The sequence below is a fragment of the Mesocricetus auratus genome, unplaced genomic scaffold, assembly GCF_017639785.1.
Source record: "Mesocricetus auratus isolate SY011 unplaced genomic scaffold, BCM_Maur_2.0 Super-Scaffold_100028, whole genome shotgun sequence".
Lineage (NCBI taxonomy): Eukaryota > Metazoa > Chordata > Mammalia > Rodentia > Cricetidae > Mesocricetus > Mesocricetus auratus.
In genome coordinates, this window is record NW_024429209.1 from 2,950,682 (window position 1) to 2,964,124 (window position 13,443).

Below are 13,443 nucleotides of genomic sequence, written 5' to 3' on the forward strand. Positions count from 1 at the left end.
TCAGCTGTCTTTGATATTGGATCACTTGGGCCACTGCTTCAGGGGGTCTTGCTTCATCAAACCTAGAAGTCTGGAAGGAATCCACAGCTTTTCATATTCTGTGGAAACACAAGTAAAAACTCTTTCCCCAAGTAACCTGTCCTTATATTTAAATTAGAAGTCAAAGCATTTTTAAATATGTAAGTTGGACTAATTCAGCAGCATTGATAATCAAGTGTATCTTAGCAGTTGTTGTTTCTTCCTTAGCAATTGAACAACTGAATGACAACACAATAGCATACAGTATTCACACTCTGTGTATTTTCCATCTTTACATGGCTTTTTATTTATCTATTTATTATTATTACTCTATTTCTTTTACATTTATTTATTTATTTATTCGTTTATTTCTCCAAGACAGGGTTTCTCTGTGGAAATCCTCCTGCCTCTGCCTCTGGAGTGCTGGGATTAAAGGCTTGTGCCACCACACCCAGCCATTATCCTGTTTCTTTTTCTTTTCCAAGCTTACATATTTTTTTAAACACACTATAAACCTTTTAGAGGCTTTACTTCATCTGAATCTGACTTTACTGTAAATCTTTATAGTTTTCTGGCCATGTGTCTGTGATCTGCTAAACAGCATTGCTAAAATCAAAGCTGCGGCTGTTTTAACTGCTGTCTTTCCAAGATGGCGGGCGTAAGTCTACCACCAGCACTGGTCGCGCAAGTCTCTGCTTGTCTCTATCAAAACAGAGCCCACCCGAGAAAATGCTGCTACCAAGAAGCTGTGCTTCTCTCTGTTCTTCTGTTTCTAAAATCCCTTTTAAGTTTTTGTCATTCTATGTGGAAATTCATGCAGCCAATGTTGGTCGCCATATGTACCATGCATTCTTCAGGCCAGCTTGGTCCTGAGCTGCATTAGTTCCAAATGAACACGCAGGACACTATATTAATTATGAAGCTGTTGGCTGTTTGTGATGGTTTCTTCATGGCTTACTTATTAACCCATAATTACTAATACATATTTTTATAAGGTCTTATCTTACCGAGGACCCACCCTTATTCATCCTCTCTTCCCAGAATCACATGGTGACTTGCTACCCCAACTGCATTTCCCAGAATCCTCCTCGACTCCTAGTCCCACCTATTTTGCTTCCCTAATGGCCAACAGTGTTTTATTTATCAACCAACCAGACAAACATATACATCCCCATCAGAAACCTGTGCTCAGTCATGGTTTCTGACCTGGGCAGACTCAGGAGCCAGAGTGACTTGATGCTGGAGTCAATGGTGTGTCCTCACCCAACGCCCGACAGCTCCACGGCCCTGAGGCTGTTTCTTTCTGAGGAGGGCTAGTTTGAGCTTTATAGCATGGTGGTTGGGCTACAAGAGCAAGAGACCTAGGAGCACCAAGTGTGAGCTGTATGTCCTTTATGACCTGGTCTTGGAAATCACATGGCCACATTACTTCTGCCATAGTCACAGCTCACACAAATGACACAGATCTCCTCTCAATGGGACAGCGTGAAGAACTAGAGGTACCACTGTGGACTTCTTTGGTCACTTAATTTTTTTTTTTTTGGTTTTACGAGACACGGTTTCTCTGTTTTGGAGGCTGTCAGTCCAGCCTGGCCTCGAACTCACAGAGATCCGCCTGCCTCTGCCTCCCGAGTGCTGGGATTAAAGGCGTGCGCCACCAACGCCTGGCGGTCACTTAATTTTCTACAGATGTAAATGACCATTGAAGTCAGCAGGTGGCAGCTGGCATCAAACTTGGACCATGTGGATGAGCAGGTACTTCGAGGGAGAGAGCAATACTGAATAGGCCAGTAGACTGATTAGACGCAGCGTGGCTTGCAGGTGACTTCCAAGATGCAGGCTACAGGACTGCAGTAGCAAGGCCCAGCTGTGCTGGATGGACAGAGGCTTCGTATGTTTGTCTGCTCCGCCATTCATTCACATCCACCCACCTTCTAGCCACTCACTCACCCACCCTCCAGCCTGTCACTTACCCCGCCTCACCTACATGTCTCAGTTACTTCTGCTGTAACTCAGTTTACTCAGCTGTAAGCTATTGTCAACAAACCTCATAGGACTACTTGAAGAGTCAATTAGCCAGTAGTTAGAAAGTATGCAGAGTGGTCCCCACTATATAGTAAGTACTCAGTGAGTATTAGTACTCAGAGTATTACTACTATATGAGTATTTGGTACTCAGTGAACATTACTTATTATTATCACTACTACTATTGTTGTTCATCTTCCATTTTTTTTTCAAGACAGGGTTTATCCATGTGGCCCTGGCTGTCCTGAAATTCAGTCTGCAGACCAGACTGGCCTCAAATTCAGAGGTCTACTCTGTCTCCCGAGTGCTGGGATTAAAGGTATGTGCCACTGCTACCCAGCTTCATCTTCAAATTTACTGATAAATTTATCTACCCACCTGTGGTGGTTTGAAAGAAATACCCCCGCCCCAAGGGAGTAGCATTATTAGGAGTGGTGGCTTTGTCAGAGTGGGTGTGGCTTTGTTGGAGGAAGTGTGTCACTGTGGAGGCGGATTTTGAGGTCTCAAACCATGCCCATTGTCTCAGATCACTTCCTGTTGCTTTCAAGTCAAGATGTGGGATGCTCAGTTACTTCTGCACCATGTCTGCCTGCATGCCACCATGTCCCACCATGATGATAATGGAGTAAACCTCTGAAAATGTAAGTGACCCAATTAAATATTTTCCTTTATAAGAATTGCTATAGTCAGCCAGGCATGGTGGCACATGCCTTTAATCCCAGTACTCAGGAGGCAGAGGCAGGTGGATCTTTGTGAGTTCGAGACCAGCTTGGTGTACAAGAGATAATTCCAGGACAGCCTCCAAAGCCACAGAGAAACCCTGTCTCAAAAAACCCAAAATAATAATAATAATAAATAAAATAAATAAATAAAAAGAATTGCTGTGGTCATGGTGTCTCTTCACAGCAGTAGAAACCCTAAGACATCATCCACTCTTCCATTTACCTTTTTATTTATTCAGCACTTCAGCTGAATCAGATGGACATTTAATTAGTATGAATTTGACAATATCTCTTGTGGGAAACCAATTTAAAAGGCATAGCTAGGGCCAGGTGTGGTGGCACACGCCTTTAATCCCAGTGTTCAGGAGGCAGAGGCAGGCGGATCTCTGTGGGTTCGAGGCCAGCCTGGTCTACAGAGCTAATTCCAGGATAGCCAGGACTATGCAGAGAAACCCTGACTCAAAAGACAAAACCAGCAGTAACAGTAAGTCAGAGCTGGGCAGAGAGATGGCTCAATGGGTAAAGGCACAAGCCTAATGATCCAAGTTTGAGTTCCAGGACCCACAGAGTGGGAGGAGATGCCAACTCCTGTAGCTGTGTTCTCACTGTCACACACGCCCTATGGCACGTGCACGCCCACATGTCCACATGCACATGCATGCACACACACATGCACTAGATCAATAAATGTAAAAATTGCAAATATGTTTTAAAAAGCCAAAACTATTGGAACACATGTCTGTATAAAGCTGGAGAAGCACTTGTTGGAGGAGCACCAGGCAGGCTTTGGAATGCCACAGACTTTAAACTCAGCATTAAGGGATGAGCGCTTGCCTTAGACACACCCAGAAGAAGGACTTCCCAGGAAGAACACGATGTCAAAGTGATAGAAAGAGGGTGCTGAGGAGACATTAAGGAGAGCAGAGGGCACCAGATCTCATTACCGATGGCTGTGAGCCACCATGTGGTTGCTGGGAACTGAACTCAGGACCTCTGGAAGAGCAGTCAGTGCTCATAACCTTTGAGTCATCTCTCCAGCCCTGTCCTTACATTTTTCTAAATAACATTTTAGAGTTCAATTCCTGAATCTAAGGACTATTATTTTCAAACAGTTCTGGAAAGTTCTCTCTAGTTATTTTTCTGCCTATCCTCCATGTACATTAAAAACTAATCTCTTTCTGTTTCTCTCCCCTCTCCCCTTTTCTCTGTTTTCCTTCCATCTCCTCTCTCCTCCCCTCCCCTCCTTCCCCTCTCCTCCACTCCATGTTATTTTTTTTCACATTTCAGATCACGTTTTGCTGTTCACTAGACGTTCACCTGCTGTTTAACCTTTCAGAGTATTACATCATCAATTATATTTGTTATTTCTGAAGCACGGCTTGCTCTTTGTGCAGTCTCCTGCGTCTTGCTTGTTGTTGTAGCTTCCTGTATTCTTTCTCTAGATAGACTGAATGTATTTATTTTACATGCTGGATCCTCCAGGGCCAGTACTGGAGGTCTTGGGGAATCTGACCCTTTTTCTTGTGTTTTTCTGTCTATCCTAAGATGGCTTGTGTGTGCGTGTGTGTGTGTGCGTGTGTGTGTGTGTGTGTGTGTGTGTGTGTGTGTGTGTGTGTGTGTGATGCTTTGAATTTAATTTTGCTTCCCAGTTAGACCTGTACCTCTGGGAACTCACTAAAAACAGCACTGGTATTTGGGGGAGAGTTGATTTTGCTTCTGTTGGGCACCTGGGAATATTAAGAACTTCATTTTCATGTTTTTCACACTTACAACAATTGAATTGTATCTTACAAAAAGTTAAACCCACAAGTCTTGAGCTACAGAGTCAGCTCAAATCTTAACTGGAGAGAGAGAAAATTGGCACAACGTCTGCCATGCAGGAGTCAGGACCTGAGCTTGATCTCTAACCCTGATACACCAACACCCCAGCACCAAGGAAGCAAAGACAGGAGTATCCCTGCAGCTCACTGACCAGTCCACCTAGCTTATTTGAAAGACCCAGGTCCCAAGGAGAGACTGTGTCTCAAAAACAAAACAAAACAAACAAATAAAAAACAAGAGGGGGCTGGGAAGATATCTCAGTGGATAAGATCATTTGCTACATAAACACAAGAACCCAAGTTCATAACCTCAGACCCCATGTAAAAAGCGGGGGGGTGATTGGTCGTGCCTGTAATCCCTTCTGCTGGGGTGGTGGGGTGGAGACAAGCGGTGGCTGGGGCTTGCTGGCTGCCACTCCAGGTTGTGTGAGAGCCTGCCTCAAAGAAATCATGTGGCGAACACTGGGCATCAGCACGCCATCTGGCTTCGACACACGTGAAATGTTAGACAACAGGACTGTGCAGTATTGTATATGTGTGTATTTGTTGTGGACATGTGCATGCACCCACACATATTTGTGTACACTACACATGTATAACACACACACACACACACAGTGAACATCTCTTAAGGAATGACAGACAGGTCAATCTCTGGTCTCCATATACCTGTACACATGCACACTCATCCATATACGTGAACACATAAACACATACATAATATATAAGACTTATAAGTACAGTTTGATGAATATTTGACACAATATTAAAATTTGGTATTATGGGAAACATATAGTAAGGTGAATTAATAGTTTTCCCCCGTAGGATCTCACTGTGTAGCCCAAGCCAACCCTGAACCCAGGACTCACCTATCTTATCCTTGTGATGCTGGGGTTACAGGTATGCACCACCACACCTGGCAAAGTACATTAATTTTGAACGCACATTATAATAGGTGTGCATATGTGTAACTCTCATCTAAATTAAGAGAGAATTCTTAGCAGGCAAAGGAAATCTCTTCCATCCAGAGAGGAAACCACTGTTCTAATGGCTACCGATTCACTGATCTCCTATGAAATGGTATGTGTAGTATTGTGTATGTGCGTATTTGAGTGTGTACATGTGTGTATGTGTGTGTGTATGAGACCTGGACCAGAAGGTCATTCTTCAGTGACTGATTCCTGAGAGAGGGAAGGTCAGAAAATGGGAAGATAGGAAATCTGGAGTCTGGAGATATTGCCTGTGCTATGTAATATGCCAAAGCATGCTCCTAGTTTAAGACCAGGACCTGAGTTCCTTCTCCATACATCAGGGCCTCAAGGAAAGTCTCACATCAGCCTAGCTCCCAGCATGTGTTTATGTGGCTGTGTGTGTGTGCATGTGTGTGTTTATGTGTGTGCATGTATGTGTGTGTTTATGTTGTATTTGGATGTGCTTGCTTATACAGGCGTGTGGTGTGGTGTGGTGCGGAGGCCAGAGGCCAAGGTCAGGTGTTCTCAGTAGCTTCTCTACTTGGGTCCTGAGCTTGGAGTTCACTGATTTACATAGAATGGCTAACCCGTGAGTCCAAGGGTTGCAGCTTCTTGGGCCGGGGTTATAGGTACACACACCCTAGCCCCTCAGGGGTGGTAGGGATCTAGACTCAGTCTGTCATGCTTGCACAGTAAGCATGTGTGGTGGGACTCTGGATTCAGTCTGTCATGCTTGCTTGCACAGTAAGCATGTGTGGTGGGACTCTGGATTCAGTCTGTCATGCTTGCGCGGTAAGCATGTGTGGTGGGGATCTAGACTCAGTCTGTCATGCTTGCTTGCACAGTAAGCGTGTGTGGTGGGACTCTGGATTCAGTCTGTCATGTTTGCTTGCGCGGTAAGCGTGTGTGGTGGGGATCTAGACTCAGTCTGTCATGCTTGCACAGTAAGCATGTGTGGTGGGACTCTGGATTCAGTCTGTCATGCTTGCGCGGTAAGCATGTGTGGTGGGGATCTAGACTCAGTCTGTCATGCTTGCTTGCACAGTAAGCGTGTGTGGTGGGGATCTAGACTCAGTCTATTGTGCTTGCACCGTAAGCTATCTCTCAGCCCACCGTGTAGCATTCCTTATCCTGGTGTTCTGTGAGACTCACTCTTGCATCATCCATGGTGATAATTTGGCCTCCTCATTTCTGAGCACCATCTACTGCATGAACATACTACAGTTCACTGATACTGTCTCCTGTTGATGGACTTTTGGTAGTTTCCAGCTTGTCACTATTACAAGTAAAGCTTCCGTGAAATTCTGGTAAAGCAATTTCCGTGAACACAGGACTTCTTTTTGTTGGGTAAATACCCAGGAAATCACCTGGAAATGGAGTCCATGGATACTGGCTGGGATGCTGCTGCTAATATTTTCTCAGGTGGCTATGACAAATTCCTGAGATTTTTCAAGGGCTCTGTGTCCTCAATGGCACTTGGCATGGACAGTCTTTAAATCTTGCCGTTCTGATAAGTCTGTAATGGGGTTTAATTGCGGTTGTAATTTGTATTTTCTGGTAATGATGACATGAAGCTGTTTTTTACATAGGTTGGTAACACTGACCAATTTGATTTGTGTTCATGTCCGTCCCCTCCCCCCTTCCCCGGATTTAGGATTAATTGGAATTCTCTGGAAAAGTAAAGTATCTCCTTTTCTCATCTATGACCCTGCAGCCTCACTGGGATAGTGGTGTGCTTCTCAGGCAATTAGAAGACGATCTGCTGTGTGGTATGCCGCATCTCCAGAGCAGAAACTTCAGCTGCGGCCAGTGCCGAGCCACCAACTGAACAGTTTATAGCATCTGCACACAGTTAACAAACGGCTCCTGCACGCCTGGAAGGGACAGCTCCAGGCCACCATTGAGTCTGCGGCAGAACCTCTAATGAAACTAATTGATATTTCTGCACCCAAACACGTAAATATTCACACTAATTGGCATAAAACGGTTTCATATCCATCGAGGTCAGATCTTTGCCTACAAATGAGTCAACCACCAATTAACTGCAAAGGAGCCTTCTGCCTACAGGGATCCTTGGGTTTCACACTGCAGGAGAAGGATGATGGGTCTGCGTCACTCTGCAGATTTGGGGTAATGTGCAAAATTCTCTCAAAGTTTTGTGCATAGTGGTGATAATGATTTTGAGTGAAATGGTCTTCAAGGTCCCTTCGAGTCTTAGAAATCCATAGCCAAACTGTGGAGGAATAGACTGGGCCTGGTGATGAGCACCTGTGATCCCAGCTCTGGAGGGGTGGGGAACTGAGGCACGAGGATCAAAGACTGAAGGCCAGCGTCACGAATAATAAAAACACAGAGATATTGTGGTTCAAACTGAACTCCTGTCTCCTCCTGCCTTATATTCCTCTCTAGTGCTGGGATTAAAGGCATGCACCACCACCACCCAACTTCTATGGCTAACTAGTGTGTCTGTTGGGATTAAAGGTGTGTGCCACCACTGCCCAGCCTGTATGGCTGACTAGTGTGGCTAGCTTTGCACTCTGATCTTCAGGTAAGCTTTATTTGTTAGATCATAAACAAAGTATCACAAGCTTCAGCCACTTAGTGAGTTCAAGGTCGATCTAGGCCACATAAGTCCCTGTCTTAAAGACGAAACAAATCAACAGTCACAGTGACTGAGGGAAGGGTGTCACTTTCTTCAGTGTGACAAATTGCAAACTGAGGTTATTGAAGAAATGGGGTTTCTGGTCCCTTCCCGGCTGCTGGTGGGGGCTTCGTCATACCCAGGACCCTGTGTTCGTATCTCTAAGCAGCCAGTGTCGGTTAATGTAGAGGAAGTTTGTAGCGGCACGACTGAGTGCCAAGGTGGCTCCCTCCTCCACCTTGCTCATCTAAGCCTATCAGGTCACTGTGCCTGATCTCTAGAACTTTCAGTGTTTTGGGTTTTGTATCTAGATCTATATTCACCATGAATCGCTTTTTGTATGGTAGTCAAGATCTCATTTTTTTAGTATGGATATCTGGTTTTGGCAGCTCTTATCCCTCCCCCCGTTTCAGAAGAGCCTCACTAGCCGGGTTGTGGGTCTGGTCTGGTACTCTATTCCGCACCTCAAGTTTTTGAACTGTTGTTTCACTTATCTACTTACTGAAGTCAGTTTTCTGTGTGCAAATGTATGTGTGTGATACACATGGTGTTTGCAGGTACACACACTTGTGTGTAGAGGCCCCAGGTCTATGTTGTGTTGACTTTTACTGCTCACTGTCTTATTTCTTTGAGACAGGGTCTCTCAGTAGACCCAGAGCTCACTGAGTAGCTAGACTGGCTGACAGGTGAGTCCGTTTGTCTCCAGCACTGGTATTATAAGAGTGTGCCGCATACCTGGCTTCTTAAGTGGATGTTGCAGATCCAAACCCTTGTGCTTGCACAGTAGGTACTTTACCCTCTGAACCATCTCCCTAGCCTGCTGTGGGACGATCCTTCCGTACGCTGTGAATATGCATTACTCTCATTGGTTAATAAGAAAGTTGTTTGGTCTATAGCAAGGCAGGATAAAGTTAGGCAGGACAATCAAACTGAGGACTCAGATGAAGAAGGGCGAAGTCAGGAGAGATGTCAGTGAGCCACCAAAGAAGCAAGATGCTGGAGGACCGGTAAAGCCATGAGCCACGTAGACTAATAAAAACAGGTTAATTTAAAAGTAAGAGCTAGTTAGTAATAACCCTGAGTTATTGGCCAAGCATTTTGTACTTAATATAAGCTTTTGTGTGATTATTTGGGACCAGGTGGTCTAGACAGGAAAACTCTGCCTCTGTCTACACCACTCCTGACTGTAATGTGAGTTTGCATTTTAAATTTCATCTTGCAATGATAGTAGATTGCATGTGATCTGGGAGGGAAAACGGTGCTTCCGTGCTTTCTTTACCAAGTGGTTCCCTAAGATCCTGCACACCCCCAGCATGACATCACACCCAGGATGGGGACAGAAGGGCACTACTGGCCTTACTCAGTGTCTCCAGCTCTGCATGTACTAGTTTTGCATGTGTGTGCTTCCTCCTGTCATCCCTGCCCCCTGGTCATCACCAATCCACCCTCTGCTTCTCTGATTTTGTCATTTCAAAAATGCTACTTAAGTGGGAACATAACATATGAATTTTGGCCTTTTTGAGATTGTTGTATATTCCCTTGAAAGTCTGTGGTGGTGAGTGTATCTGTGTTCACTCCTTTTTTTTATTGCCAAGTAATATTTCTTTTTCATTTTGTTTTACCTTTTTTTTTTTAAATTTTGGAGTCAGGTTCTTATATGATAGCCCGGGTTGACCTTGAACTTGTAGCAACTCTCGGCCTCTGCCTCCTGAATGCTGGTATTACAGACATGAGGCATTATCTGGCCCAATATCCTAGAGTAGCCTCAAATGCTGTATTCTGTGGTAATTGTATGATTACTTTTTTTTCTTTTGGTGTTTTTCAAGACAGGCTGTCCCAGAACTCATGGTGATCCACCTGCCTTCTAACTGGAAGGATTAGAGATGTGTGCCACTACTCCCAGCTTGCTTACTTATTTTTAAGAAACTTTTTTATGTATGTGTGCCTGATGCTAAGGATGGTGCCCAGAGTCTCCACGTGCGCTCAGACACTGAGCTGCAGCCCCAGCATAGGCCTTCAGTATTTTTTTAAAGAGCTGTTTAGGTTCATAGAGTTGAGCCAAAGATAAAGTGTTTCCAACATCCTGTCCTTCCTGTGTGGATGATCCCACTTGTTACAATGGATACTTAGTTGACACTGTTTACAAGTGTTTCACTGCGGGTATGGTGCGTTCCCTGAATCTGACAGATTCCTAAGGACCTACATCCACCATTGTACTATCAAATGGAGAATGTTTACTGCCCCAAAAATACTCCGTGCTGTCTAGCTCATCCGTGCGTCTCCCCCAACCCCTGGCAACCACTGGTCTTGTTCTTGTCTCTATGGTTTTGCTTTATCCAGACTGTCCTACGGTTAGAAACATACAGTGCAAAGCTTTCTTGGGGTCATGTTTTCACTCAGTTATGGACATTGCAGACTCTACTGAGTCTGCCTTTTATGACTAGATCCTTCCCCTTCTAGTACTGAATACTATTCCACTGATTGGCTGTGCTGTGGCTTTCTTGTTCATTCCTTCATTGAAAAACATCTTGCTTGCTTCCCAGTTTTGGCAGTCATGGGCAGTAAACATTCATGCACATTTTTCTGTGTGGACACGTTCTTATCCCTGTGGCTCATACCAAGGGCACAGTTGCTGGGTTACACGGGAAGGCTGTGTTCTGTTTGTGAGAAGCCACCCGACTATCTTCCCTAAGTGGCTTACCATTTAGTCTTCTCGTCAGCTGTGCATGTCCCCTCAGCATCAAACCCTTGCCAGCATCTGGCAGCAGTGTTTTTGATTTCTGTCATTCTAATAGACATGTCTGTAGAGGTAGATGGCATTGTCATGTTGATTTGTAGCCACTGAACAAATACAATACTGAACAGCTCTCATGTGTCTACAGCCTGCCTTCTGCGTGCCTTTTGGTTGGGTCACTGTTAAGATTTTGCCTATTTAAAAAAATCAGGGGAGGGGGCAGAGTGGTACGCCGGACTTTAATCCAACACTTGGGAGGCAGAGGCAGGTGGATCTCTGTGAGTTCAAGGCCAGTCTGGTCTACAGAGTGAGATTCTGTCCCCTACCCCTGCAAAAAAAAAAAAAAGAGGTAGAGGAAACAGTGAGATGATTCAGTGGGTAAAGGCACTTGCCCCCACGTCTGATGCCTGTGTTTGACCCAAGGAATCCATTGGTAAAAGGAGAGAACTGGCTCCTGTGGTGATATATTTTATGATTTAATAAAGCTTGCAGGTGGTTCAGAATGCAAAGCTAGCCACAAGCCATGGAGCTAGGGGGTGGTGGCACACACCTTTAATCCCAGGGCTCAGAAGACAGGCAGATGGATCCATTAGTTAGTTTAAGGCCACACTGAGCCACACGAAATTGATCCCATCCTAAAGAGAAACAGCTCACACAAAGGTGATCTCAGCACTTGGGATCACATGCCTTGAATCCCAGCATGAGGGAGGTATAAAGGGAAGAAGCAAGGGTCTCATGTGGAGATTTAGTTTCCTGACAGGGAGAGCTACTGCCTCTGAGGAGTCACACGAGGAGCATTGCACTCTGAGGGTTTGTGGAGACAGGGGCACTCTTTCAGTCCGAGGCAGAGGTGAGAGCTAGTGGCTGAGTGCTTTGTTTAATCTCACCATCAGCTGGGTTTTTATTTTTCATGTTACAAGCTCCCTCAAGTTGTCCTCTGACGACCACATACTCATGGTGGTACACTAACCCCCCCATACACTTTAAATAAATGAACGTCATCTTAAAAAAATCAAGTCGGGCTCAGCAAAATGGTTCAGAAGGTGAAAGTACTTGCTGTGAAAGCTTGAGGCCTTGGTGGAGCCCTGGAATCTCTTAACCGCTGAGCCATCTCGCCACCCCCTAAATTCACGTAAATTTTTACATGTATATATGATGTATGTGTGCTGTATGTCTCATACATATGTGCATGTCTCTGTTCGTGGATATTCATATGTGAGTGTGGGCACACATGTGCCATGGGACACATGTGGAAGTCAGAGGACAACCTTGCGTGTCAACCTTTAATCTTCCACCTCACTTTATTTGGGGTCTCTTGCTGTTCACTGATGCTAGGCCAGGCTGGCCCACGAGCATCTGGGGATTCCCCTGCCTCTGCCACCAGTTTTTGTCATGGACGTCCTGCAGTTACAGATACACACTACCAAATCTGCACCTATGCTTGCACGGCAAGCACTTCATCTACCATACCATACCATTTCCCCAGCCCCTCAATCCACTTTCAAATGCTAATGTTTTACAAATTCTTTAAGATTTTCTACATGTACAGTGTCATCTTTGAAAACTTGTATTTTTCTTCCTCTGTTCCAATTTGTACATTTTCTAGCCTTATCTCATTGGCTATCACACAACACTGAATAAGTATAGTGATGGTAGACTAGTCATCTAGAGGGAAAACATTCTATTTCCCAATGATAAGTATGATGCGGGCCATAGGCTTTCATAGATGCTCTTCATAAAATCCCTAGTATAATAAAAATTGTAAATTATTAATAGGTGTTGAATTTTACCAAGTATTGCTACATTTCTTGGAGTCATTACTTTTAGGCCATTCCATTAAGATGGTGAATTAGGGATGATGAGATGGCTCAGTGGGAAAAGTTATTGATCAGCCTCCAAGCCTGACAACCTGGGACCTCCATGACGGGGGAATTGACTCCTGCAAGTCATCCTCTGACCTCCACATGTGCTCAATGGCGTGCCCCCTGCATCACATCAATACATACACGTGTAACGTAAAACAGTTTTTAAGTGTTTTGGGCATGATGGTACAAGCCTTTAATCCTAGCACTCTCAAGGCAGAGACAGACAGATCTCTGAGTTCAAGGCTAACCGGGTCTACAGATCAAGTTCTAGGACAGCCAGGGCTACTCTAAAAACCATAAACAAACAAATAATAAATAAGTAAATGGTGACTTATATTTCTTTTTGAATGACAGACAAGTTTTGCACTCATGGAATACATCATATCCAGCCAGGATATATTATCACTTTACATATTGCTAGAATTGCTAATATTAACATTTTCTTCAGTCGTTTTGCATCTTCATTCATGGAAGTACTAGCTTGTAATGTTCAGAACTTGGATGACCAGCTTGGATTGAACTCGGATCCCAAGTCAGGAGGTATTTGCCCTTCTTCCTTTCCAGAGGAGTTTGTTCTTTGAGGAACTTTATTCTCTGAGGTTTGGGGAGGGGGCCCGCGAGGCTTCCTGCTCTTAGTCTTTCTTCAT

The 13,443-nt window shown here is 44.6% G+C and overlaps 1 long non-coding RNA gene across 1 annotated transcript; it reads left to right on the forward strand.

Moving 5' to 3' along the window:
* Window positions 1-2,435: 2,435 nt before the first annotated feature.
* Window positions 2,436-7,926, forward strand: LOC121134504. The gene is made up of 2 exons (XR_005871593.1): window positions 2,436-2,684; window positions 7,271-7,926. It is a non-coding gene; the product is annotated as an uncharacterized LOC121134504 (long non-coding RNA).
* The last annotated feature ends 5,517 nt before the right edge of the window (window positions 7,927-13,443 follow it).